Here is a 27,583-nt window from a genome sequence, read left to right on the forward strand (position 1 = left end):
CCACATATTACATTAGTCCAGACACCTTCTATGGTATCTTTGATAATATCACTGCAACATTTGCAATGAAATTATTGATGAGAAATCTCTGCATGGTGGGGATGTGAGTAATAGTCACCTTAGGGCATGAGCTATAGTTACTTGAGAGAACTCTTAACTCTGACTATTGGCTTTGTGTGTGTAAAATCTCAACTTAGATATAACATCCCTGTAACCTTTGATTTTTTTTGTGTATTTCAAAGGTTTTTTTAAATTCTATTTCCTAACTCTAGCGTCACTGCAACCTTTTTTTCAGTGAATTTTGACAGTTTTTTAAATGCTAGTTCCTAACTATAACTCCCCTGTAACAATTGTCATTTAGGTAATTTCTAGTTTTTTTTAAATGTAAAGTAATATTGAATTAATCGGGTGTGTGAGTGGGTGTGTGGTTGTGGAAGTGGGTGTGTGAGTGGGTTTGTGATTGGCTGTGTGAGGGCTGTGTGTATTAGTGAGTGGGTGTGGGAGTGGCTGAATGGGTCTGTGAGTGGATGTGTGAGTGGCTGTATGGGTGAGCAAGTGGGTGTGAGAGTGGCTGTATGCATCTGTGAGTGGGTTGTGAGTAGTTGTATGGGTCAGTGAGTGGGTGTGTGAGTCGCTGTTTGGGTCTTTGATGCTGTATGGGTTGGTGGTGTGTGTGTGGGACTGTATGGGTCTGTCAGTTGGTGTGTGAGTGGTTTTGTGTGTGTGTTAATGGGTATGTGAGTTGTTTTCAGGGCATGTTAGTGGGTGTGTGAGTGTCTCTGTGGCACTGTGAGTGGGTATGTGAGTGGCTTTATGGGTCTGCGAGTGGTTGTGTGAGTTGCTGTATGGGTCTGTGAGTGGGTATATGAGTGGCTGTATGGGTCTGCGAGTTGGTGTGTGTGACTGTATGAGTCTGTTAATGGGTGTGCAAGGAGTTTTATGTGTGTACAACTGGGTGTGTGAGTGGTTTTGAGGTTGTGTGTGTGAGTGGCTGTGTGGCTATGTGAGTGCCTATGTGGGTCTGTGAGTGGGCGTGTGAGTGGCTGTATGGGTCTGTGATTTGGTGTTTGAGTGACTATATGGGTATATGAGTAGGTGTGTGAGTGGTAGTGTGGCAGTATAATAAAATATATGTGAGTGGGTTTGTGATTGGGTTCTGGATCTACAAATCTACTGTGGATTCACATGGGAGCCATGCTGAGTGCTGCAAAGGATCTGTGGATCCTCACATGTGGAAAAAAAACATGGTTGGGCAATTTATTGCCCATCAGGGGTCCCTCACAGACCCCTATATTGCACCCATGTGGTCAAGGTATCACTACCCTTAGCTTTTCCATTACATTTCACTTCTATTTTGAGGCCCAGGACCATGTCCTGATACATAAAATGGCAGATGCAACTTTTCTGTCAAGTTGCGGCCAGCCAATCACAGCCTTGCTGTTGTTACATAGACCCGTGGATCCACCATGGTGGTTCCGCATCCCTAGATATCTATGTTTCTTTTTTCTTTAATAACTCCTAAACTACTGAACAGATTTACACTACATTACAAAAAGAGATCTATTTGGACCGAGATCTAGCTTTCTGCCAAATATGGTGTAATTCCGTTCAGCGTTTCGGGCTGTTGTCGTGTTTAAAATCCCTATGGAAAATTGCATGTTGAAAATGTGTTTTGGGACCACCCTTTTTTCTAGGCTCATGCTTGATGGATCATGCTGAAACTCTCCAGACAGCAGCTGAAGTGAGTGGCAAACTAGTTTTGAAAAATTCATGCAGATTTGCCAAACACCGACAGTTATTAGCAAAACAAAAACATGTTTTGTCTATGGAAATTAGGTCCTAAATATACCTCCAACTATCATTAGGTTTTATATATATATATATATATATATATATATATATATATATATATATATATATATATATATATATATATATATATATTACCTACCAGTAGGTAGTTATAGTTAGGACCCTGTTTCCATAGGAAATCCGCAACATTCTATTTGGAATAACTTTGGCGCCGGTCGACGAATCCTCGCGAAATTTTCAAAACTAATGGGGCACTACGCTCCGCTCCTACCCTGAAAGTCTCGGGGGGATTCGTCAAGCGGGGGCTGAGAAAAAAGGGGGGTCCCAAAACACGTTTTCCCCATGCATTTTTCCATAGGACCTTTAGACACAGCTACAGCCCGAACGGCTGAACAGAATTACTTGTAATTTGGCAGAGAGGTAGTCCTCAGGTCAAGGAAGTGCCTTTTGTAGGTCTGGTGTAAATCTGTTCAGTATTTCCTAAGAAAATAGCATTTAAATCAATATATATATCTGTAAGCGCGCTCTGAGCGCGCACCGTAAGCTTACCGTACGCGTACGGTGGCGTGCGCGAGCGCGATTCTGATTGGCTGTTAGATCTTAGTAAACATTCAAATCGGTCGAAACCAGGAAGTGTCGGCCGCCATTTTCTCTCTCGCACTCTGAGGGGGGGAGGAAAAACAAAGTTGGATATCATGAAAAGGGGCAGGCTAGACAGCTCCTAACCACCTTGCCTTGGTTAGGCTGTCCCAGAAAGCCATCCAAGGCCAAAAATAAATTTTTTTTTTTTTGTTGAAAAAACGCCGAATGTGCTTACCGTACGCGTACGGCAAAAAATAAATTTAAAAAAAATCAAAATCCATATTTCCCCCCCCCCCGTGTGTAAAAGGTGCCCACAGGGCACCTTTTATTCATGGCATATTGTAAATTGTGAACATTTAATAAATAACCTTTCACAACGAAGCGCATAATATGTCCTCCGTGTGCGGACGGTGCGCGAAGGGCATCGTGCGTACATGGCCCATCCAGCGTAACGTGGGCACCGTGCGTGCACGGAACGAACTGCGTGAAGTGGGCGCGCACGGCACGAACGGCGTAAAGTAACTTAGCATTTAAAAAACCGTACAAATTCACTGAAAAAACCATAGGTTTCACACACGTTATAGTTAGGAATTAGCATTTAAAAAACCTTGCAAATTCACTGAAAAAACCATAGGTTTCACACAAGTTATAGTTAGCTGTACATTTCACTCGTAAAAAACCAATGAAATTCCACGTTATAGTTAGTGCAGGCAACTATAACTCACGCGACCGCAATCCTCTGCTGATGCTAATACTGTATTTAGACACTTATTTGCCCATGTCTTCTTCCATTAAATTTTAGCTATACATATATTACAAATATTTTTTTTTCATAAAGACACATATGTCATCAGCAGAGGATTGCGGTCGCGTGAGTTATAGTTGCCTGCACTAACTATAACGTGGAATTTCATTGGTTTTTTATGAGTGAAATGTACAACTAACTATAACTTGTGTGAAACCTATGGTTTTTTCAGTGAATTTGCAAGGTTTTTTAAATGCTAATTCCTAACTATAACGTGTGTGAAACCTATGGTTTTTTCAGTGAATATATATATATATATATTACCTACTGGCGACCGCCAGTAGGTAGTTATAGTTAGGACCCCTTTTCCATAGGAAATCCGCAACATTCTATTTTGAATAACTTTGGCGCCGGTCGATGAATCCTCGCGAATTTCTCAAAATAGGTGGGGCGCTACGCTCCGCTCCTACCCTGAAAGTCTCGGGGGGATTCGTCAAGCGGGGGCTGAGATAAAAGGGGGGTCCCAAAACGCGTTTTTCCCATGCATTTTTCCATAGGACCTTTAGACAGAGCTACAGCCCGAACGGCTGAACAGAATTACTAGAAATTTGGCAGGGAGGTAGTCCCTATGTCAAGGAAGTGCCTTTTGTAGGTTTGGTGTAAATCTGTTCAGTAGATTCTGAGAAAATAGCCTTTAAATCAATATATATATCTGAGCCCGCTTACGGTACGCTTACCGTACGCTTACCGTACGCGTACGGTGGCGTGCGCGAGCGCGATTCTGATTGGCTCTTAGATCTTAGTAAACATTCGAATCGGCCGAAACCAGGAAGCGGCGTCCGCTATTTTGTCTCTCGCACTGAGTGTTATTTATCAAACATGATGCCCAAAAACATGTTACGGGGCTGTTTTGACAACTCCCTCCCACATAGTCATGTGGAGGGAGTCCCCAAACATCCCCCAAGAGCAAAAACGGTTTTATTTATTTTTCGGCAATTTCACCGAGTACGCTTACCGTACGCTTACCGTAAGCGTACGGTAAAAAATAGAAATAAAAAAAACACTATCCACACTTACACCACCCCCTGTGCTTTTGGTGGCCGTAGGCCACCAAATGTACAGGGCTTATTACATCAGTAAAAAAACTATATTTTGGCAACATGAAATTATAAAATCGAAATAAAAAAAACACTATCCACATTGACCCCACCCCCTGTGCTTTTGGTGGCCGAAGGCCACCAAATGTACAGGGCTTATTAAAGTTGATAAAAACCGTGCACGGAACGCACTGCGTTAAGTGGGCGCGCACGCCTCGAATGGCGTAAAGTAACTTAGCATTTAAAAAACCGTACAAATTCACTGAAAAAACCATAGGTTTCACACACGTTATAGTTAGGAATTAGCATTTAAAAAACCTTGCAAATTCACTGAAAAAACCATAGGTTTCACACATGTTATAGTTAGCGGAAATTTTACTGATAAAAAACCAATGAAATTGCCCCGTTATAGTTAGTGCTGGCAACTATAACTCACGCGACCGCAATCTTCTGCTGATGACATATGTGTCTTTATAAAAAAAAATATTTGTAATATATGTATAGCTAAAAATGTATGGAAGAAGACATGGGCAAATAAGTGTCTAAATACAGTATTAGCATCAGCAGAGGATTGCGGTCGCGTGAGTTATAGTTGCCAGCACTAACTATAACGGGGCAATTTCATTGGTTTTTTATCAGTAAAATTTCCGCTAACTATAACATGTGTGAAACCTATGGTTTTTTCAGTGAATATATATATATATATATATATATATATTCACTGAAAAAACCATAGGTTTCAGGGGTTGTATAGTTAGTTGGACATTTCACTCTTACAAACCCCGTGAAATTCCCCCGTTATAGTTAGTTCAGCTAACTATAACTCGCGCCCCCGCAATGCACTGCTGATGACGTCACATATTACATCACTCATAACACGGTCAGTGACATCACTGATGACATCACTGATGACATCGCAAATGACATCACTGATGACATTATCCATCTGATAATTTGATGCATCTTCTCACACCCTAATATAACCTTTGATACACCCACTCTAAATTACAGACTGCCATTCTCAAAACCATAGATACTCCAACACCAATAACTAAATACACACTCACTGATTCTTAGGTTTATACACACGCACATCCACTCACTCACCCATACAGTCACTCATACCTATGGTCACTCAGTACAGGACTATCATATGTACTCATCCACCTATATAGACACTCACACACCACCACTCATCCATAGAGGTACTCACACACCTAGTCAGTCATGCAAATAATTAATCACACTGCCATTTACTCACCTATACAGTTATACACACACCAGATCAATCACTCATACAAATACTAGCACATTCTTACGTTCTAATACAATCACTGATACAAGCACACACTCATCCATACAGCCAATCTCACAATCACACACTCTCACTTATAGCCATTGATATACTCCAACACACATATATACTGCCTTTCACATATGTAGTTACTCACACATGTACCATTGAGATATACATTCACTCACTAACACACCCATACACACACTCACCCACCCATACAGTCCATCACAGATGCACTCTTGAAACCATGCACCCAGTGAATCACCCACTCACACATCTATGCACAGAGTCACACACACCCCACCCACATAAACACTCAGGCACCCATACAGATACTCAGACAACCAATCAATAACCCATATAGACACTCATGTAGCTATTCACAAACCCATGTAGCCGCTTACACACCAGCAGACAGATGGATACAGACATTCACACAGTTTAGTCACTAACCCATGAATTTAGTAAGATACATTTAATCACTCACTTATAGAGTCAGTCATGCACTTACTAAATCATCCATTCATACACTTATACACCCACTCATTCTTCAATACGCCTTTCCCTATATATTAAACATATTTAAACTTTACAGAAACACACACTCACTGGATGATGTCACCAGTGATGTCATCAGTGATGTCATTTGAGATGTCATCAGTGATGTCACTGACCATGTCATGAGTGATGTAATATGTGATGTCATCAGCAGTGCAGGGGCGCGAGTTATAGTTAGCTGAACTAAATATAATGGGGTAATTTCACAGGTTTTGTACCAGTGAAACTAACTATAACGCCCCTGAAACCTATGGTTTTTTCAGTGAATTTCTAAGGTTTTTTAAATGCTAATTTCTAACTATAACATGCCTGGAACCTATGTTTTTTTCAGTGAATTTCAACGTTTTTTTAAATGCTAGTTTGTAACTATGAAAATTAACAAAGAGAGGGAGTGAAGAGAATTCTCGGTAGAACCTTTCTCCTGTCAGACTTTTAATAAACAATGTGGTTCTACCTAATGGTGATATCAAAATTTATTTTTATATATTTTGCTTTTTGAATAGTGAATAATGAAGCAGTGCCTCATGAAATGTCATGAAAGGCACTAAGTGTTTTTAAAATACCCCTCACAGACTATGAATTCCATGGTGTCATGCTTCATCATATGGGTCTTCCCATCCCTCTACGGGGCGGGGCGTGCTATGACCAATAACTATATGGGAGCACTGTTGTGAAGTGAAGGAATTGACTATGTGTAGACTATGTGTTAAGTGAGTGTGATAGGGTTAGTGAGTGAATACAAAAATTAAAAATCCTCTGTCTAGTGGAAAAAACAAACTTTATTCAATTCCCTAGCTGAGAATGTAAAAAAATGGGGTTGCGTAGGGGGTGTATATCAATTAGATACTCCCTACTGGGTCAACATGTTTCATAAGCAGTCCCCACTGCTTTACTCATCAGGACCTAAATATGTCTCTACTACACTCGAAATTTAATTGTATGCCTATTTGCTTAAATTCAAGACCTCCAAGAATAGTGGAAGGTGATTAAAGGTACATTGACCTTTCTTAGTTAGAAATAGCGCTTATCCGGTATCTGAAAAGATAAAAGCATAAATGAAAGTAAAACAACTCGATAGTTGTTCATGTAAACACATCTCCATACTGTGGAATTGTACTAGCTGGAAAAAAGGTGATATATTTTTCTGTTACTATAGTCTGATAGTCCGTATTCCACGGAATTAACTGGCTTATTAATTGGCCAGCACATGCGCTCACACATTTTCATTCCTACGTATGCCTTTGGAAAAAAACGTGATATATTTTTCTGTAACTTAATGCTGGGTTTGTTAGGCCAACAAATTTATGAAAGACCAGTTCGCAATGTGCGAGATATACTCACTTTTCAATTCAAAATTGCCAACACACACATTCACACACATACTTTCTTGGAAGCTGATCGTTATTGTATGCGCATTGTAATTGCCACCTGAATCAACTGCTTTGTAAAGGTACGGTCATTTTTCAATGTAGTAGCATATAACAAACGGTATATGGACATGCCAACACTTTTGCTATACTGCCAAAACCTGTGGTTATGTGGTATATTATAGAAAAGCAACTTGTTACGTGTGGTGTATTTACGTAACAGGAATCGAATACATACTTCGTAAGAAATGATTATCCGACTTCTTGAGCTCGCATCGGAGAAGGGGGGCCTTGTACCAATCACTCTGGGTGGGGTGAAAAACATTTAGATAAAGGTCTTTGCCGATAACGTCATAATATTGTTACGTTTGCTAAAAAAGAAGGGGGTGTCTCATTCGGTGCCTTCTTTAAAGACTTAGGCTGGTCGTACTTACATTTTGGAAAGATTACCCGCACTTCTGCTTACCGTCGCGCTGCTCTGTTAAGCACCCGCTCGGCACTGAGTTTTTCACAAGCGTGTTGCCGGAAGCGGCATGTCAGAAACGAAAAGAGCTGGTGCGGGTTCTTTTCAAGATGGCTACCTATTTTGTCCTTCTCAGGAGGGTTGTTTTCGGAAATATACTCAATTCCTGGAATGTCTCAGTTTTTCATACCGATATTGGAAGACCATTAAAACGTGGTTGAATTAGACAAAAAAAGGGGGTTGATAAATCTCACCACATGTTAAGGATTACGTTTCACTCACACTTAGGTGAAGAGACTTAAAAATGAGAAAGATAAAGTTTTATTGAAACGATAAATTCTCCAGTTGTCTATTAGCAAAGAAAGAGGGGACTACGTGTTCTTTTGTAATAGTACGTGTTTGTTCATTGGTTGGCTTAATGAGCACAGGGGGTCATTTCCATGGGACAAAAAATGTAATTTTGAAAGAAACCAATCGATTTTTACAAGGTGATTTGTGAAAAATGTTCTTAACCAAGCTTAAGTCGTTTTTTGCAGGGAATTGATTTCCAGCACAGTTGTGTTGAACTATCAGATTCTTCATGATGGTTTCCATACTTTTCATATAGGAAGGGTCATTTCTGGGCCTTTAGAAATCGCGCTCACATTGGGTTCTTTTTACAATTGGCCCCAAGGAATGTAGTCATTCAATCCTTTGATATTTGTTTTAAGACGGAACACCCATCTGTGTTCCTTTTCAAGAAGATATTTTTCATTTGGTATTTGTTCAATCACTGTCCAGGTAATGTTATCTGATTTGTGGCCTAGTTCGAGAAAATGTGATGCCATATTCGTGGTTCCTTTCTTGCATTTGATGTTGCTCTTGTGTTCACCAATCCTTATTTTTACTGGTCTGGTCGTCATGCCTATGTATTCAAGCAGACATGGACAGGAAATGAGGTACACTACATTGTTGCTATTGCATGAAGTGAATTTTCTCTGTTCCCATTTCGTTCCATTTTGGAAAATGATTTCTTTACTTTTTTTGGTGAGTGGGCACACTTTACATTTCCCACATGGATGATGTCCATGTATGTTTGCCATTGCTGTTGATTGGTGTGTATACTCGATTTTACGGGGTCTTGTGTGTATGATCATATCTCGAATGCTCTTTCCTCTTCTATGTGAGAAGACTGGTTTTGGTAGATTCAGATCTGCACTGTTCAAGATACGCCAATGCTTATTGATGATCTTGGTGACCTGATTGGAATTGGTATTGTATGTTGTGATACAGAATGGTCTTTTCTCATGAGGTTTTGGATTGGTGGGTTCTAAAAGGCTTTCCCTGCAGTTGTATTGTGCTCTTTTGTAGGCCTTTTTTATGATTCTTTTTGAATATTGTCTTTTCTCGAGTTTTTCAGTGAGATCTTTTGATTGTGTTTTGAAGTCTGTGCAATTCCGTCGGAGTCGTAGGAATTGTCCGTAAGGAAGGTTGTCACGCAAATGTCTTGGGTGAAAACTTTGGTACAAAAGGAGACAATTCTTTGATGTGGTTTTGAAATGTGTTGTGGTCATGAGTCTGCCATCCTTTGGTGATATGTTGAGGTCAAGAAATACCAGTTCTTTATTAGAGATAGTGCTGGTGAACTTCAAGAAATCATCTTGGAAATTTAGCCACGTGATGAAGCTTTTGACGGTGCCTTCGTCACCATCCCAAATCGATATATCGTTTCCAAGTATTGATTTGTTTGAAAAAAGGATTACTTTGATGTAAGATCTTGGTGGTCTCGAGATGGTGCACATAGAGACCAGCTATGCTAGGAGCAAATGTGCTCCCCATGCTGGTCCCGTGCTTCTGGAGATAGAGAGTTTGGTTGCATTCAAAGAAATTTTCTCTGAGTGCTAAATTACAGCACTCCTTGACAACATTTCTAGGAGTTTGATATTTCCAATCTACATCAAAAAAGACTTCTTCAATGATGTTCATCGTCTCGGTGTGGGGAAGACTGGTGTACAAACTTTCCACATCGCAACTAATTAATAGTTGTTGTTGTGGATCAAAATTAAGGTCTTCTAATAATACCAGCACATCTTTAGTGTCTCTCAGGTAGGTGGATGTTTTTTGCACCATTGGTCTTAGATATGCATCAGCAAATTTTGAGACAGGTTCTAAAAGTGATCCGATTCCTGATACAATAGGACGATCTGGGGGATTTTCCAATTTTTTGTGTATCTTTGGGATGGTATACAGGTACGGTGTTATGGGGGATTGTTGGACTAAAAAGTCTCCCTCTTTTTTTGTTATCCATCCATGAGCAAGAGCTTCTTCTACCATGTTCATTATTTTGGTCTTGATTTTTTCCGTAGGATCTTGGTTTAAAACCTCATAGTTTCTCCTATCTTGAAGGAGTCGTCTGCATTCCTTGTCATATTGTTCCGTTGTTTGTATGACAATTGCTCCTCCTTTATCAGCAGGTTTTATCACCAAATTGTGGTTGTTACTCAGTTCTCGTATTGCTTGTCTTTCCTTTCTTGTTATGTTTTGAAAGGTTTTGTTTGCGGTAGTATCGAGATTTTCCAAATCCTTCATGACTGCCTTTTCAAAGGCAAGAAATTCAATCGGAAGAGTACAGTTTGATGGTGTGAAGCTTGATTTTGGCTTTAGGCCTGTATCTCCTTCTTGTATGGAAGAAGTCTCTTTGTCTTTGAAGAAGATTTGTAATTTCAATCTCCTCATAAACTCTTGTATTTCTTTGCATAATAAGAATTTGTCCATATTTGATGTTGGCACAAATCCTAAACCTTTTTCCAAAACTGAGATTTGCTCTGAGGTTAATTCCATATCAGTTAGATTCACGACAAGGTTCATTTCTTGCTTGTTGTTGCTCTTGTCATGCTCCTGGTTGAGACTCTCACTTGATCTTCTTCTCTCGGGGTCCAATGGACGTTGTTTCCTCTCCGATTCCTTCCTCTGTTTCTTCCTTGACGTGGTCCTAAAAAATGAGGCTGTTCAAAATAAGGAAAATCTTGAGGTGGATAACTCCATGGGGGATATGTTCCCTGTGGTAGGGGAAAAGGAGGTTGTCCAAAAAACTGTGGTGGATACATTTGTGGCCCTTGGAAATGTCCCCATCCTCTTGCTCCTTGTTGGTTGGGATATCTGTAATTGTTTCATGGTCATGGGGGCATTTCCAAGGGCCACAAATGTATCCATTTGGGATGGTGGCAAAAGCACTGCCAAAAGCTTCATCGCGTGGCTAAATTTCCAAGATGATTTCTTGAAGTTCACCAGCACTATCTCTAATAAAGAACTGGTATTTCTTGACCTCAACATATCACCAAAGGATGGCAGACTCATGACCACAACACATTTCAAAACCACATCAAAGAATTGTCTCCTTTTGTACCAAAGTTTTCACCCAAGACATTTGCGTGACAACCTTCCTTACGTACAATTCCTACGACTCCGACGGAATTGCACAGAAGTCAATGACTTCAAAACACAATCAAAAGATCTCACTGAAAAACTCGAGAAAAGACAATATCCAAAAAGAATCATAAAAAAGGCCTACAAAAGAGCACAAAACAACTGCAGGGAAAGCCTTTTAGAACCCACCAATCCAAAACCTGATGAGAAAAGACCATTCTGTATCACAACATACAATACCAATTCCAATCAGGTCACCAAGATCATCAATAAGCATTAGCGTATCTTGAACAGTGCAGATCTGAATCTACCAAAACCAGTCTTCTCACATAGAAGAGGAAAGAGCATTCGAGATATGATCATACACACCAGACCCCGTAAAATCGAGTATACACACCAATCAACAGCAATGGCAAACATACATGGACATCATCCATGTGGGAAATGTAAAGTGTGCCCACTCACCAAAAAAAGTAAAGAAATCATTTTCCAAAATGGAACGAAATGGGAACAGAGAAAATTCACTTCATGCAATAGCAACAATGTAGTGTACCTCATTTCCTGTCCATGTCTGCTTGAATACATAGGCATGAGGACCAGACCAGTAAGAATAAGGATTGGTGAACACAAGAGCAACATCAAATGCAAGAAAGGAACCACGAAAATGGCATCACATTTTCTCGAACTAGGCCACAAACCAGATGACATTACCTGGACAGTGATTGAACAAATACCAAATGAAAAATATCTTCTTGAAAAAGAACAAAGATGGGTGTTCCGTCTTAAAACAAATATCAAAGGATTGAATGACTACATTCCTTGGGGCCAATTGTAAAAAGAACCCAATGTGAGCGCGATTTCTAAAGGCCCAGAAATGACCCTTCCTATATGAAAAGTATGGAAACCATCATGACGAATCTGATAGTTCAACACAACTGTGCTGGAAATCAATTCCCTGCAAAAAACGACTTAAGCTTGGGGAAGAACATTTTTCACAAATCACCTTGTAAAAATCGATTGGTTTCTTTCAAAATTACATTTTTTGTCCCATGGAAACAACAGCCCCGTGCTCATTCAGCCAACCAACGAAAAAACACGTACTATTACAAAAGAACACGCAGTCCCCTCTTTTTTTGCTAATAGACAACTGGAGAATTTATCGTTTCAATAAAACTTTATCATTCTCATTTTTAAGTCTCTTCACCTAAGTGTGAGTGAAACGTAATCCTTAACATGTGGTGAGATTTATCAACCCCCTTTTTTTGTCTAATTCAACCACGTTTTAATGGTCTTCCAATATCGGTATGAAAAACTGAGACATTCCAGGAAGTGAGTATATTTCCGAAAACAACACTCCTGAGAAGGACAACATAGGTAGCCATCTTGAAAAGAACCCGCACCAGCTCTTTTCGTTTCTGACATGCCGCTTCCGGCAACACGCTTGCGAAAAACTCAGTACTGAGCGGGTGCTTAACAGAGCAGCACGGCGGTAAGCAGAAGTGCGGGTAATCCTTCCAAAATGTAAGTACGACCAGCCTAAGTCTTTAAAGAAGGCACCGAATGAGACACCCCCTTCTTTTTTAGCGAACGTAACAATAATATGACGTTATCGGCAAAGACCTTTATCTAAATGTTTTTCACCCCACCCACAGTGATTGGTACAAGGCCCCCCTTCTCCGATGCGAGCTCAAGAAGTCGGATAATCATTTCTAATGAAGTATGTATTCGATTCCTGTTACGTAAATACACCACACGTAACAAGTTGCTTTTCTATAATATACCACATAACCACAGGTTTTGGCAGTATAGCAAAAGTGTTGGCATGTCCATATACCGTTTGTTATATGCTACTACATTGAAAAATGACCGTACCTTTACAAAGCAGTTGATTCAGATGGCAATTACAATGCGCATACAATAACGATCAGCTTCCAAGAAAGTATGTGTGTGAATGTGTGTGTTGGCAATTTTGAATTGAAAAGTGAGTATATCTCGCACATTGCAAACTGGTCTTTCATAAATTTGTTGGCCTAACAAACCCAGCATTAAGTTACAGAAAAATATATCACGTTTTTTTCCAAAGGCATACGTAGGAATGAAAATGTGTGAGCGCATGTGCTGGCCAATTAATAAGCCAGTTAATTCCGTGGAATACGGACTATCAGACTATAGTAACAGAAAAATATATCACCTTTTTTCCAGCTAGTACAATTCCACAGTATGGAGATGTGTTTACATGAACAACTATCGAGTTGTTTTACTTTCATTTATGCTTTTATCTTTTCAGATACCGGATAAGCGCTATTTCTAACTAAGAAAGGTCAATATACCTTTAATCACCTTCCACTATTCTTGGAGGTCTTGAATTTAAGCAAATAGGCATACAATTAAATTTCGAGTGTAGTAGGGACATATTTAGGTCCTGATGAGTAAAGCAGTGGGGACTGCTTATGAAACATGTTGACCCAGTAGGGAGTATCTAATTGATATACACCCCCTACGCAACCCCATTTTTTAACATTCTCAGCTAGGGAATTGAATAAAGTTTGTTTTTTCCACTAGCCAGAGGATTTTTAATTTTTGTATTCACTCACTAACCCTATCACACTCACTTAACACATAGTCTACACATAGTCAATTCCTTCACTTCACAACAGTGCTCCCATATAGTTATTGGTCGTAGCACGCCCCGCCCCGTAGAGGGACGGGAAGACCCCTATGATGAAGCATGACACCATGGAATTCATAGTGTGTGAGGGGTATTTTAAAAACACTTAGTGACTTTCATGACATTTCATGAGGCACCGCTTCATTATTCACTATTCAAAAAGCAAAATATATAAAAATAAATTTTGATATCACCATTAGGTAGAACCACATAGTTTGTAACTATGCCTACAGTGGTAGGATATGTGAAGAAAGAAGAAAAAACGTACAGAAAGAAGCAAAAGAAATGCCGAAAGAAGCAACAGAAGTCCACAAAGATGAAGAAAAGTGCAGGAAGAAGCAAGAAATGTGCAGAAAGAACCAACAAAGGCCTTGTTGCAAAATCATCCTGTGCCCACAACTTTTTCGGACGGGTACTGGTGATAACTGACTCTGACTAAGCAGGCCTAGAGCCAGTGCTATGCTATAAGACACTTAGAAAACAGTGAAAACACCTACATACACTAGGGAACACTATGCATTGGGGTACCCCTGTGATTAGCATGACCTCCTCTGTAAGGCCCTAGTACATAATAGGGCAGGGGGATTAAAACTACCTCTAAGTCAGAGGTGCAGAAATATGCTACTTTAACTAGTAGTTGCTCATGGATTCCGCTGCGTAGGACTTACAGGAGGTACCAGGAGGGATTCTTGGCCCCCAAACTCTCTCAGGACACTGATGACATCATCCATGTGATAATCTAACGCACATCCTCACACCCTAATATAACCTTTGATACACCCACTCTAAATTACAGACAGCCCTTCTCGAAACCATAGACACACCAATACCAATTACTACATAACCACTGATTAATCGGTCTACACACACATTCACTCACTCACCCATACAGTCACTCATACATGCAGTCACTCATCAATACAGCCACTATCATATGCACTCATACACCCATACAGAGACTCACTCAATGCCACTCACTCAAAGAGTTACTCACACAGCTGGTCATTCATGCAAAGAATCAATCACACTCCCAAAACTTCACCTACTCAGTTATAAACACACCACCTCACTTATTTAAACAGATAATAACACATACATTCTCTCTTATACAATCACTGACACAAGCACACACTAATCCATACAACCAGTCACTTACTCTGATATATAATCATTTATATACTCCAACACTCACATATACTGCCTTTCACATATGTAGTTACTCACACAATATATGCACAATTCTAACTCAATTTCATTGTATGTAAAGTTAGTTTATGCTTTTAAATCAGTTTTTATTCATGTAATGTGTCCACTCAACTATGTAGCTGAATTTGTAATGCAAAAAAATGTATAAAAACAACAATCATACATGTAAATACTATCTTAAGTACTTGCTCTTTAATTCACAGGAACGGTGGCTTTTCCTGACGAAGGCGTACGTTTCGCCGAAACGCGCGTAGAAGATAACCATTTGGCCACTATATTGTTTTACTTTGTCTTATTATTTTTTGAAATATACTATTTCATTGAATGTTTACATTGTGTATAACTTTGTTGTTGAATTGCTTTTTATTTAAAATACATTTTCTCACTTCATGAGAATTATTCCAATAATAAAAATCACTGTGGAATTTTTAAACATTGTTTTGGCTACACTTTTTGGACACATTATAGATTTTACCATATATATTGACACAATTGCCTAGGAAGTTATTATTGCACTGTGTTTTACCCTGTCCTAGGAATTTTACTGTCTTATATTCAGGGGGTCCTTGTTACTTACACCTTGTTACTCACACATATACCACTGAGACATCCATTCACTCACCAACACAGCCATACGCACACTCACTCACACATACAGCCCCTCGCAGATGCACTGATGAACCCGTACACCCAGTGAATCACCCACTCACCCCCAGCTACTAGGCACCCATCCAGCTCATGATGGCGGAGTGAGGTGAATGCAATCTGGAATCGTCCTGCCGTCTGGTGCAAATTCTTGTGAGATACGCGGATATAGATAGAGCGGAATTGCAGACCAAAATTTACGCCTTAGAGAATGAAATCAAACAGCAGGAAGGAGACTCTCACCCCGGGCAAAAGTTGCGAGAAGACATGATACTAAGGTTGGCAAAAGAGGAAGACAAAATTAAAATAAGAAAAGCGTATAAATTTAAAAGAGACTGTGACAACTATGCCAATGGCCAAAGTTTTACTTTTGCAAGGTGCTACGACATGCTCAGAACAGAAACTTCCAACAGACGCACACAAATAGGCAGCCTAAGTGAAAAGAGTCAACAACATACTCAACTGACATCAATATCAGACTTAAGTTCAGTCCCAGAGAGCGAATCGGATAATGAAAGAGCTAGAAGATATCCGGATCACAGTGGTGTCAAATTCACTCTGGGAGAAGAGCTAGACATTTTAAAACAGAGTCGAAAGGAATCTCTTCGGCCCCACAACAAGGGAGCGCCCGCAAAACCAATGCGCAAAGAAGGAGGGGGAGATGCCAGGCCTGTAGGAGACACAGAGACCAAGAAACGGAGTCGGCCGGGGCAACCGTCAATAAATATAGTGAGGGAACAAGAAAGGCTGCAGAGAAATATAAAATTACAGGATACCAACACCATCGTCAATCTTGCCAACATCGATCTCTCTGTGGCAGAAACACAATTACTTTCCCTAGGGTTAACTCATTGCCCCGAATCCAACTTTAATTACACCAGGACAAGAGCAGACATTTACCAATATATCAGAAAATTGAAGCTCAGGAAAGTTCATCAACAAAGGGCAACCCCGGACTTTTTCAATACTACTGTACCACCAACATTCATGGATGGACCTCCGGGTCTCACTGTCTCTGATGCAGGCCTGTATCAGGACTTTTGCAAATTGGAAGGCGGAATTGCTAACCAGGACCTGCCTTTCTCACCCTCAGGAGTAAATGCACTGCCACAAACCCCCTTCAAGTCTCAATCTAAAATTGTCCCTATTATGGAACGGGACGACTTGGATATGTTTAGTGAGCAGGTTGTGATTCAAATCAAGAGACTAAACTATACTGTAAATGGATCTAACTACAAATATACCAATGAGGAAAGAAAATATAATCAACTCGTCACCAAGTTATGAGAGGAAAAAAATGTAGTGATTAGAAATGCGGAAAAGGGCGGTAATATCGTCCTATGGCCATTGGATGAGTATATGAAGGAGACATATAGTCAATTACAAGACCAGCAGTGCTACAAGAAAAGCTCTCCGCTAAAGTTTAAAAGCGCACAGGATTCCTTGTTCAAACACCTTTAAGCATGGAAAATTCTGGGACTCTTCAGTTGGGAGGAATTCAAGTATTCAAAAAAGAGCATCCCATGGTCCCGGTGATTTACATCATTCCAAAAATCCATAAAAATATCAACAAACCACCGGGAAGGCCCATCATTGCTGCATGAGATGGACCATTAGAGAACCTATCAAGATATATTGACTTTTTCCTACAAGTGTTTGTTAAAAATTTGAAGTCTTACATACAGGATACATGTGACTTTTTAAGAAAGATTAAGGACATCAATTGGAGGCCTGAATATCTACTTATAGCCTTAGACGTATCCTCCCTATGCACATGTATCAAGAATATGGATGGATTATGAGCTGTGGAGTATTTCTTGAATACCAGGTCCATTATATATGTTCAGCATACAAAAATGCTATTGGATATGCTTCTCTTTTGTTTAGAAAACAATATTTTCCTTTTCAATGGTCAAATAGTCCAGCAAATCCAGGGATTAGCCATGGGAGCCAGCTTCTCCCCCAGTTATGCCTGTTTATTTATGGGATGGTGGGAGGAGCTGGTTCTCATGCGGCAATATCAAGACATCTGTGATACCAAGGTTATTTCCTGGCTACATTATATTGATGATCTATTTATAGTATGGAACGGAAGTGAGGAAAGCGTCATTGAATTAATTGACCAGATTAACGATAATGATGTTAATTTACATTTTACTTCGACCATTAGCAGACATACAGTGACATTTTTAGATGTGCAGGTCCTAGCTGCCAACAATCTTTTAACCACCATTCTTTTTAGAAAACCTACAGCCGGCAACACAGTGTTGCTTGTGTCGAGTGCTCATCGTCCCCATCTTATCAAAAGTATTCCTTATGGAGAGATGTTGCGCATTCGACACATCTGCAGCAACAATGAAGATGCTTTTATCAAACAAGCAGAAAGCCATGCTAGATTTGTGGCTAGAGGATACAGAGCAGAGATTGTAGATGCAGCGATAAGAACGTCCAGGGCACAGGCACGAGATGACCTTTTAACTTATAGAGCTAAAAGGAAAGATGTGGAACCAGAGACCTTACAGCTCACTAGACTCATTCTTTCGTATTCTAAACAAGAAAGACAAATAAGAGCCATAGTGAGACGCAATTGGCCTTTTATTCAAGATGATCCTGTAATTGGAAGGTTAGAATCCTCAAATCCCTCCATAACATTCAGGAAAAATATGAGTATGGGCAATATGCTGATGAGTAATAGCCAGGAAGAATTTTCCAATTCTGATGCATACCAAGTAGGTGCTGACGCAGGGACCGAGCTTCCCCCAAAAGGGGTGTCTAAGCCGTCCCCAATGCCAGATACTCATGAAGCTTTGCTCTGATAATCTCAAGAGTACAAAGCAAAGAGGGAAGCACCCTTTTACCCATATTGCACCTTAGAGAGTGCAACACATAGCGGGTCCCTTGCACTCAATTCCTGACCCTGCCTTTTTTCACTTCACGAGCACTTCACACACTTATAGGTCCTGAAGAAAGCCAGCTCATTACCAAGTCCTGGCTGAAACATGTTGACCACACAGGATGTGGGAGACCATAGATAACTCCAAAACATATCCATTGCCTTGTTTTTAACACTGCCAAGGGCCCGCTAATAAAATTACCTAGTATGGGAATTGGGACCCGAGGACAGTTTTTAATTCACACTCACGCTATCACTGCACACTCATTCACCACGAAACCAGCTCTGCTGTAAACAGGCGTTGAAGCACACCCGGGACACATTTGGTGTCACTGGGTGGAGCCCAATGATGAAGCATGCCACCAACTAGGTTGGTGGGTGAGGGCTTTTCAAAAGAAATATTATTTCTTTCTTCCATACAAACACACTATCCCTATGCCCTTTGAGGCTAGTTACCATTGATAATACATTTTTTAGATGTTCATCATGTAAAGCCTGCCAGTTTGGCACTAATATGAAAACATACACTACGGCCTTTTCAACAAAGGCTCGTGAGATCAAACAACATCTCACCTGTAAAACTGAATTTTCGGTTTATGTTTTAGAATGTAGCTGCAAGTTAAAATACATTGGAAGTGCCAAACTGGCCGTTCATAAAAAGAATATTGCAACATATCCGGGTGATCACTAACAATGATTCAAGCTACCCGGTGGCCAGACATTTCCACACTATTCACAACAGTAATCCTAAACATCTAACATACTACGCTGTTGAAGCTATCCCTTTGTCAAAAAGAGGGGCTGATAGGGAAGCCAAATTAAGATGCCTGGAAACAAGTTATATACTTGAATTCGACTCCAAGTGTCCAGGAGGACTTAATACCACTGAGGACCTGCACACATTTTGATAAAAAATATCCCTTATAAATAATATCTTTTTTGAATATTATCTTTCAGAAGTATATATTTTAAGAAGTCATCTTTCCACACCTGGTTCAGGATTGTCGTGATATGTCTGCTTCTAGTAATGGACGGGTCGATGAAGGTCACTGAGTTAAGAGTCCCTTACTGCATATTAGTGCTTTTATATGGTGTTTTATCAGTATTTATATTCATATTTATATAATTCTATTTTAGATTTCGGTCTATGATATATGGTCATTAGGTATTTAACATGTCTTAACATGAATCAATTTATTAACATTTTTACCTCTTATTGGTTATTTATGGATATACTGAATTATGATATGAAACAACGTGTTTTGTTGCCGTGTAAAAACATCTGTCTCGCACTTTCGCTCTGCCTATTTGCACACTCATGTTATTTTGATTCAAGATAACAGATTAAGTCAACCTTGGATCCATACCCTTATGCTCCTAAAGAGTTAGTACTGTACTATATTATATATACTGGCACTTTATAATAAGGTACTGTAGCACATCATCACTTTTTTTGTAAAACGTAAGGGGTAACATCTCTGTAGGTTCTAAAATATGTGGCCAACAGATTGAGATAGGATGTCAGTGATAGGACTAGTATTCGCTTCCTTAAACTTCCTATGTTAGATGATATTTGTAAATCCCGTATTTGTATCTCTACAGTGATGACTTACATCAGTACATTTGATTAGCCTTATTTTTTATTTTTATTTCTTTCATTTCCACACCTTCAGGAGGAGGCACTTTTATTACGTCACTTTATTACATACATTTTTAACCTGGTACCAGACAGAGGTTCAACGTATCTAAGCATTCATGCAGTGATTTGTAATGAACTATGTTTGACATTATCAACAATAGGCATTTATGTCAATGATATTCTGTTTAATACCAATGTATTTTACAGTTAAAATCTTCTTTGCACTAAGTTTATAATGTCATTTTTCTTTCAAGGCATTTATGTCATGAAATCTGTCTTTTATTTCCATGGTTAACTAGATGCACTGGCACTTTAAAAAGCGGTGTTAATGTCCAAGCCATGTCATGTGATCAAGGCCGCTTGTTTGGCTGAAACGCGTTATGGCAGACTTTGGCAAATAAATTATATTTGCACCTACTTGGGTCCACGCTCATTTTGTCCTATATTGGAGGTGGAGTTACGGCGAGGTGTTGGGATATATATATATATATATATATATATGTGAATATATATCAAGGTGCCCGGAGTTGAGGACGCTACTCCACGGTGGAAAGTTCAACTTGAACTTTATTGAACAAACAGGCACTTTGCATTCCAAATTGAAATCTTTGACCCATTTCGGCGCCGTTGCTTCTTAATCAAATCATAGGGAAGCTGTCAGTCACAGCTGCACACAACACGCATTTGCTCCCTTGTGCATGCTGTAATTAATTGCCCTCCGATGGGCCTCCCAGGTGAGTCGAGATGTCCCTGAATACTGGGAATTATAGTGCCTGTGCTGTGCCGATTCTTACTCTCCAGTGGGAACCGTGTACAGTCAAGTGATTAGCTTGTGATATTAAGTGTCAAAGCCCTCCAGTGAGCCTCAGAGTGAAAGTCCGGTTTAAAATGAAACATCCTCCGTGCCTGCAGCCCCAGATTAAGGAGCAGCGGCTCCGAAACGCGTCAGGGATTTCATTTTGGAATTCAAGTTGAATTGTCCTCCGTGGAGTAGCGTCCTCAACACATATTCATTTCCTACTTCGCCAAGCCAAACTGCTGCTTCTTAAAGGTAACAGGTGCAGCCACACGCGGAGGTGAATCCATGGACCATCCAACAAAACATCCAAAAGTAAGACGTGGCGCACTCAAGAGGTATTATTGTGATTGACAAAGGCCGTGCAAGCTGAAAAGCATTTGTCAGTGAAATCTGAGCCTAACTATAATGTCCCTGTAACCTTTGGTTTTTAAAGTGAATTTCTATGATTTTTTAAGTAGTAGTTGTGTTTGCAGATCGGTGGAGAAAGGGGGCTGGGCCTCCTTCCAGCTCTCAGGAATCCCACTGTTTAGGACTTAGAGAGGTACCAGAAGGGATTCTTGGACCCCAAGGTCCCTCAGGAGTAAAGTGGACTTCATCCCCCAACCGGTAGTGCACCAGGAGGAGCGATTGCAGAGTAGTGGAGAAAGTGGGAGTGACCTCTGAAGACCCTTTAGCAGTCCCACTGTGTGGGACTTACTGGTGGTAACAGGAGGGCTAGCTGACGCTCAAGGACATCCTCAGCAGCCAAGGGAACATCATCCCCCAGCTAGTAGTGCACCAAGAGGCTTGTTTGCAGAGTGGTGGTGAAAGGGGTCAGGCCCACAAAGTCCCCTCATCAATCCCGCAGTGTGGGACTTACTAAAGGTAACACAAGGGGTAGTTGGCTCCAGAGGGTCCTTGCGAGCCAACAAGCCGTCCTGTTACCTCCAGTAAGTCCCACACAGCAGGATTGCTGAGAGGTCTTCATAGGCCACGCCCCCTTTCTCCACCACTCTGCAAGTGCGTCTCCTGGCACACTGATGGTTGGCGAATGAAGTACCCTTGGCTCCAGAGGGTCCTTGGGGGCCAGCTACCCCTCTTGTATTCTCCAGTAAGTCCCACACATCTGAATTGCTGAGAGGTCATCAGAGGCCATGCCCCCTTTCTCCGCCACCCTGCAAACTAGCCTCCTGCACACTACTGTTTGGGGAAAGAAGTTCACTTTAGTCCTAAGGTCCTCAAGAGCCAAGAGGACATCATATCCCAACTAGAAGCCCCCCAGAGGTGCATTTGCAGAGGGGTGGAGAAAGAGGGTGTGGCCTAGACTCCAACGAGTTGCCCAGCTTTTTTCTTTTTTTAGAGAAGGGGGCCTGCCTAACCCCCCTTCCCGGGGCTGATTTCGGCCCTGAGGACCCAATCCCCCGTGAACAGTCCTTTATGAAATGGGGAGTGGGGCCATGCGGCCCCCATCCTCAGGACCTGACCCTTCTTCTTTTATTATTAAAGGGAAGCGGCCTTCTTCATGAGTCTATTTTGGCCCTAGGGAACTCATCCCCAGGGGTCTGGCATCTGCAATGGGTGCTCGTGCTGGGGACCGCGGGGGGAGCCCGAAGGCCCCAGCTGTCCCTGTCTGCTCTCTGCCTTCTACGGGAGCCATCATTGGTGTTGGACAGAGGGCGCTGCTAACATGCAGCGCCCTCTGTTCAAAAGCAATTCTGCTCTGATTCGAGTAAGCAAGAGCATCTGATAAGTCCTAGGAGGGGGGCCCCGCCTATATTTATGATATGCCCCTGGGACCTGGCCCACCGAAGGGTTATTTAAAAGCATGTGCAGGATCCTGCACTTGTTTTTTTCTGCAAATTCGACGCTATAGCGATTTAGTGGCAAAATATTTCTTTTTAGAAATGTTTTTATGCTGTGGTGGGATACCAGTGGTACCCAAACACCATGGCTTGAGGGTCAGAGCATTCCTACCCTGCCCCCTTTTCTTTATCTTGGGACTCAGTGAAGCAGAGCCCCAATATGGCTGCCAACACTTCCTGGTTGAAGTGTTGGCAGCCAATCAGAGTTGTGCATTTCCCTGAAGAAGATCGCCTTTTTTCAAGAAGTCTCCACGGCCAGAGATATATAAAAGTTTTTCTTCTTAAATTTCTCAAAAACTACTGAATGGATTTACACCAAATAACAAGAAGCACAATCTGCATAACAACATCTACCTTTCTGCCAAATTTGGTGTAATTTCATCCAGCGGTTGGGTCTGTAGGTTCGACAATGCGTCTCTATGGAACTTATAATGGGAAAGCACACTTTTTTTCAACCCCCCTTTTCTCAACCCCCGCTTAACTTATTACCCCGAAACTAACTTTGACACTTTTTGGGCGGAGATTTCAGAAAGATTCATTAAATGGCACCAAACACATAGGCAAGTCAAAAAACGCTTTTCCAATGGAAACTAGGCACGAGATTGAAAGGGTTTGTGGATCCACCGTGGCTACAGTTGTATATCTGAGAAATATTTACATTTCTCAGGAGCTACTGAACAGATTTACACCATTTAACAAAAAGAGTGCTTTCTGAACCAAGAGCTACCTTTCTGCCAAATTTGGTGTAATTCTGTTTAGCAGTTCGGGCAGTAACCGTATCAAAAGTAAGTCTGGGCGGTGAACTCTACTCCGCTCATGAACTTTGCGGAGATTTCCACACTCTGCAGTACACGGAGCTCGCAGAGATCCAAAAACTTTTTTTCCTCGCTTGAGTTCTGCAACTTCAACGGCAAGTTGACGAGCGCAAGTGAGGAAAATCCACTGCCCGGCGAGATTTTTCCTCGTTTGCTATCGTCAACATCAAGTTGGCGAGCGTGGAAAATGAACCTCCCGACGAGATTTCTCAATGCATGCAGGTCAGATTTCTCATTGCAAGTAGTCGCATATGCTCACGGCCGCTCGCTTTGAGAAACTGTCCATTCGCATTGAGAAAGCTGCCGCTTGAGTAAAAATCTACTTGAGCGGCAGAAAGGAAGCAGCACCTGCTTGTGCTGTGCATGTTGCAGTTCACAATGATTGCATAGTGCAGACGAGCACCTGGCACTGAGAATCATGTCAAACAGCAATTATCCAACGCACTCCGCCGTTTGCAGAGCAGAACTCTGAGAACTCCGCCCAGGCTTAGTCAAAAGTTTCCAATGGAAATTAACATGGAGAAAAGCGTTTTGGGACCCCCTCTTTTTCTCGGCCACCTCTTGGTGGATCGCTCAGAAATTTACAAGACAGCAGCTGACGTGACCACCCCATTGGTTTTGAAAATGTTGCTAAGATTCGTTGAACTGGGCCAAAGTTATTGGCAAATCAAACAACACTTTTCCTATGGAAACTAGGTCCTAACTATGTGACATTCCGTGGAACAAGTACTAACTGCTCATGACTTTAGATGTAACCACTCTCTACACAAGTATAAACCATCAAGACCGCTTGAGAGCATTGGAACATTTCCTGAAAAGTAGACCTCTCAGACTATATGAACATAGTAAAATGCTATTGTGTATGATACAGCTCTGTTTAAACAACAATTTCTTCTCCTTCAACAAATACATTTTCCAACAGGTGTGGGGGTGGCCATGGGGGCCTGCTTCTCCCCCTGTTACGCGTGCTTGCACATGGGCTGGTGGGAGGAGCGGGTCCTCATGGTGGAACACAATGAAAGTTGGGATAAGCACGTAATATGTTGGTTACGATACATTGATGACTTATTTATAATTTGGAAGGAGACTAATGAGAGTGCTGTTAAATTTGTATCTGAAATTAACTGAAACAATGTTAATCTTAACTTCACAGCTTGTATAAGTCCATCAGCAGTGGACTTTTTAGATGTCCAAGTATTTATTAACAACAATAGGATTGAAACCAAATTACACAGGAATGAAACAGCAGGCAAATCAACAATCCATGCCAGCAGTTTTCATCCACGACATCTAATCAACAGCATGCCCTAAGGCGAGATGCTCAGGTTAAAAATGTAGCTGTGAACTGGAAAAGGCCCAATTGGAGTCCAAACTAAGATTTCTTGCCTATGGTTACTTTGTCCAAATCATTGATCAAGCGATTTCAAAAACAGAAAAAATAAACAGGGCCAGTCTTTTTTTAAACAGACAATCGAACATGGACACCAAACAATGCAACCTAATAACCATAGACAAGGAAACCAGGCTCATCATGACATATAGCAAACAAGAGCGGCACAGCAGTTAAGTCAGGAAACAGTGGCCATTGATTTTAAGCGATCCTATCATTGGCACGCTGCTCTCAAAAAAACCTGTGTTTACCTTTAAAAGACCAGTTTCAATAAACAATGCCCTTGTCAGTAGAAGTCCAGAACTGTTGGATGCCCACAATTGGCGTTCTTGTAAAAGACTTTTTTTTAAATGCAATGCATGCCGGCCATGTCAATTTGGTGTCAATATGTCACAACATGATACTCCATTCCACAAAAGGCCTGTTAAAATAGACAAACTCCTTACATGTAAAACTGATTTTGCTGTGTACGTATGTGAATGTAAATGTCAATTGTGCTAAATAGGGAGTACCAAATTGCAGGTTCATAAATGCATTTTGCAACATATCCGAGCAATAACTAACATGGATCCCCTGTATCTGGTAGTGCAGCATTTTAAGGAGTCACCTTAAATATTTTGTGATTGACACAGTACCTAAGTTCAGGTGAGGGGGCAATTGGGAAGCAATATTGCGTAGACTAGAAACAAGATATATTTTAGATTTAGACACAAAAAATCCTAATGGGCTCAATGCAAGTGAAGATTTGTATACGTATCTGTAGTAGCTGGCTTTTGAGCTTTCTTTCTTTTCTTTTCTGTTCCTTCCCCAATAAGCATATTTACAAGTGACATCCTCAACAAAAAGTATTGGTCTGGTTTTCAAGGGCTTTTCCATGTTGATTAAGATATGTACTATAAATCTCTGTTGTTTGAAGTGAAATTGGGATTTTCACAAGAAAGTGTATCTGAATAAGCAGCAAGCATGTTAAGTCAATTTTTTACAATAATAGATACGTTATTGGCACTTTAAGTTGCACTTAATCACTTTAGGGAATATAAGTCTGGCTGTTATACCTTGCCCCCAAGGGCAGTATCGAGGCAAGATATTGGTCGCAAAAATGGAGCTCATTTAAGGATTGAGCGGTCATAGAAGAGCACAACATCATAAGGCATGGACCGATCAAATGACATGTTTCTTGGTCATTTGATCGGTCCATCCTTCGGGACTAGGACGAAATTAGTTTTTTACTAGCTGAATCCAAGTTTCTTTTAGAAGTACATCTAGATTCCACTCTAATCGCTACAGTATGGGACGCTTTGAAGGCATTTTTGAGAGGAATCATTACCTGTAGAGCCTCTCAGAGACAGAAGATATACAGGGAAAGGATCATAAACATAGAATCGGAAATGAAAGCTATTGAACAACAACTTAGTACTTCTATAGGCTCAATTAGACAGCAAGAAAAATTAGTCCATTTAAAAACACAATTGGAGAGTATTTTACAAGAAAGAGTTGCAAGCAGATGGGAGGCTAGTAAAAATTCCCAGTTCGAGTTCGGGGAAGCAGCAGGGAGGCTGTTAGCATGGAAAATAAAAGCAGATCAAACAAAAACATACATAAGAGAGATAAAGCTGGAAGGCGAATAATCCCCTCGATCTTCAAACTCCGATATTGGGAGAGCTTTTTAGGAATTTTTTTAGGCCATTTACAAAGAGGATATCATTGACGATCATTCTGCAAGAGATTCTTGGTTGGATAAAATATCCCTGCCAAGTCTCACTCAGGTTTAAAGTAGCTGCTTGGATTCGGAAATTACAGAAGCGGAGGTTAGAGAAGTTATTGGGCAACTTAAGCAAGGGAAGGCGGCCGGTACAGACGGCTTACTAGCAGAATTATATCGTGCGTTGAGCGAGGCTATTATACCAACTCTGACGATCCTTTTCAACATGATTCTTTTAAAAGGTGATGACCCTCCTAAATCATGGAGTGACGCTATCATAGTCTTGATACTCAAACCGGGGAAAGACCCGACTGAGTGCGGATCATACCGCCCGATATCACTCCTTAATAATGACTATATAATTTTTGCAGCCATTATCTCAGCCAGGTTGGGGAAGGTCATAGCCTCAATTATAAATCAAGATCAGAAAGGATTTATAAAGGGCTGTCAGTTGGCTGACCTTACGCATGATTTAGTCGGGCCATTGATATTGCTTCTAACCTCTCTCTTCCGTTAGCTACTCTTACCTTAGACGCAACTAAGGCCTTTGATAGGGTGAGTTGGCCCTCCTTGGCTGCGGTATTGAAAAATTTAAGTTCTGAGACAATTTTTTTCGGGTGATCTCTCTTCTGTATAAGGCCCCATCTGCCAGACTCTTA

At 40.8% G+C, this 27,583-nt stretch overlaps 1 protein-coding gene across 1 annotated transcript in view; it reads left to right on the forward strand.

Annotated features, from left to right (window-relative positions):
- LOC146855485 (sodium-coupled monocarboxylate transporter 1-like) overlaps positions 1–27,583 on the forward strand; it is a 425,617-nt gene that overhangs the window by 202,751 nt on the left and 195,283 nt on the right. The gene's annotated exons all lie outside the window — the stretch shown is intronic.

Source organism: Triturus cristatus, chromosome 4_1 (genome assembly GCF_964204655.1).
Source record: "Triturus cristatus chromosome 4_1, aTriCri1.1, whole genome shotgun sequence".
Classification (NCBI taxonomy): Eukaryota; Metazoa; Chordata; class Amphibia; order Caudata; family Salamandridae; genus Triturus; species Triturus cristatus.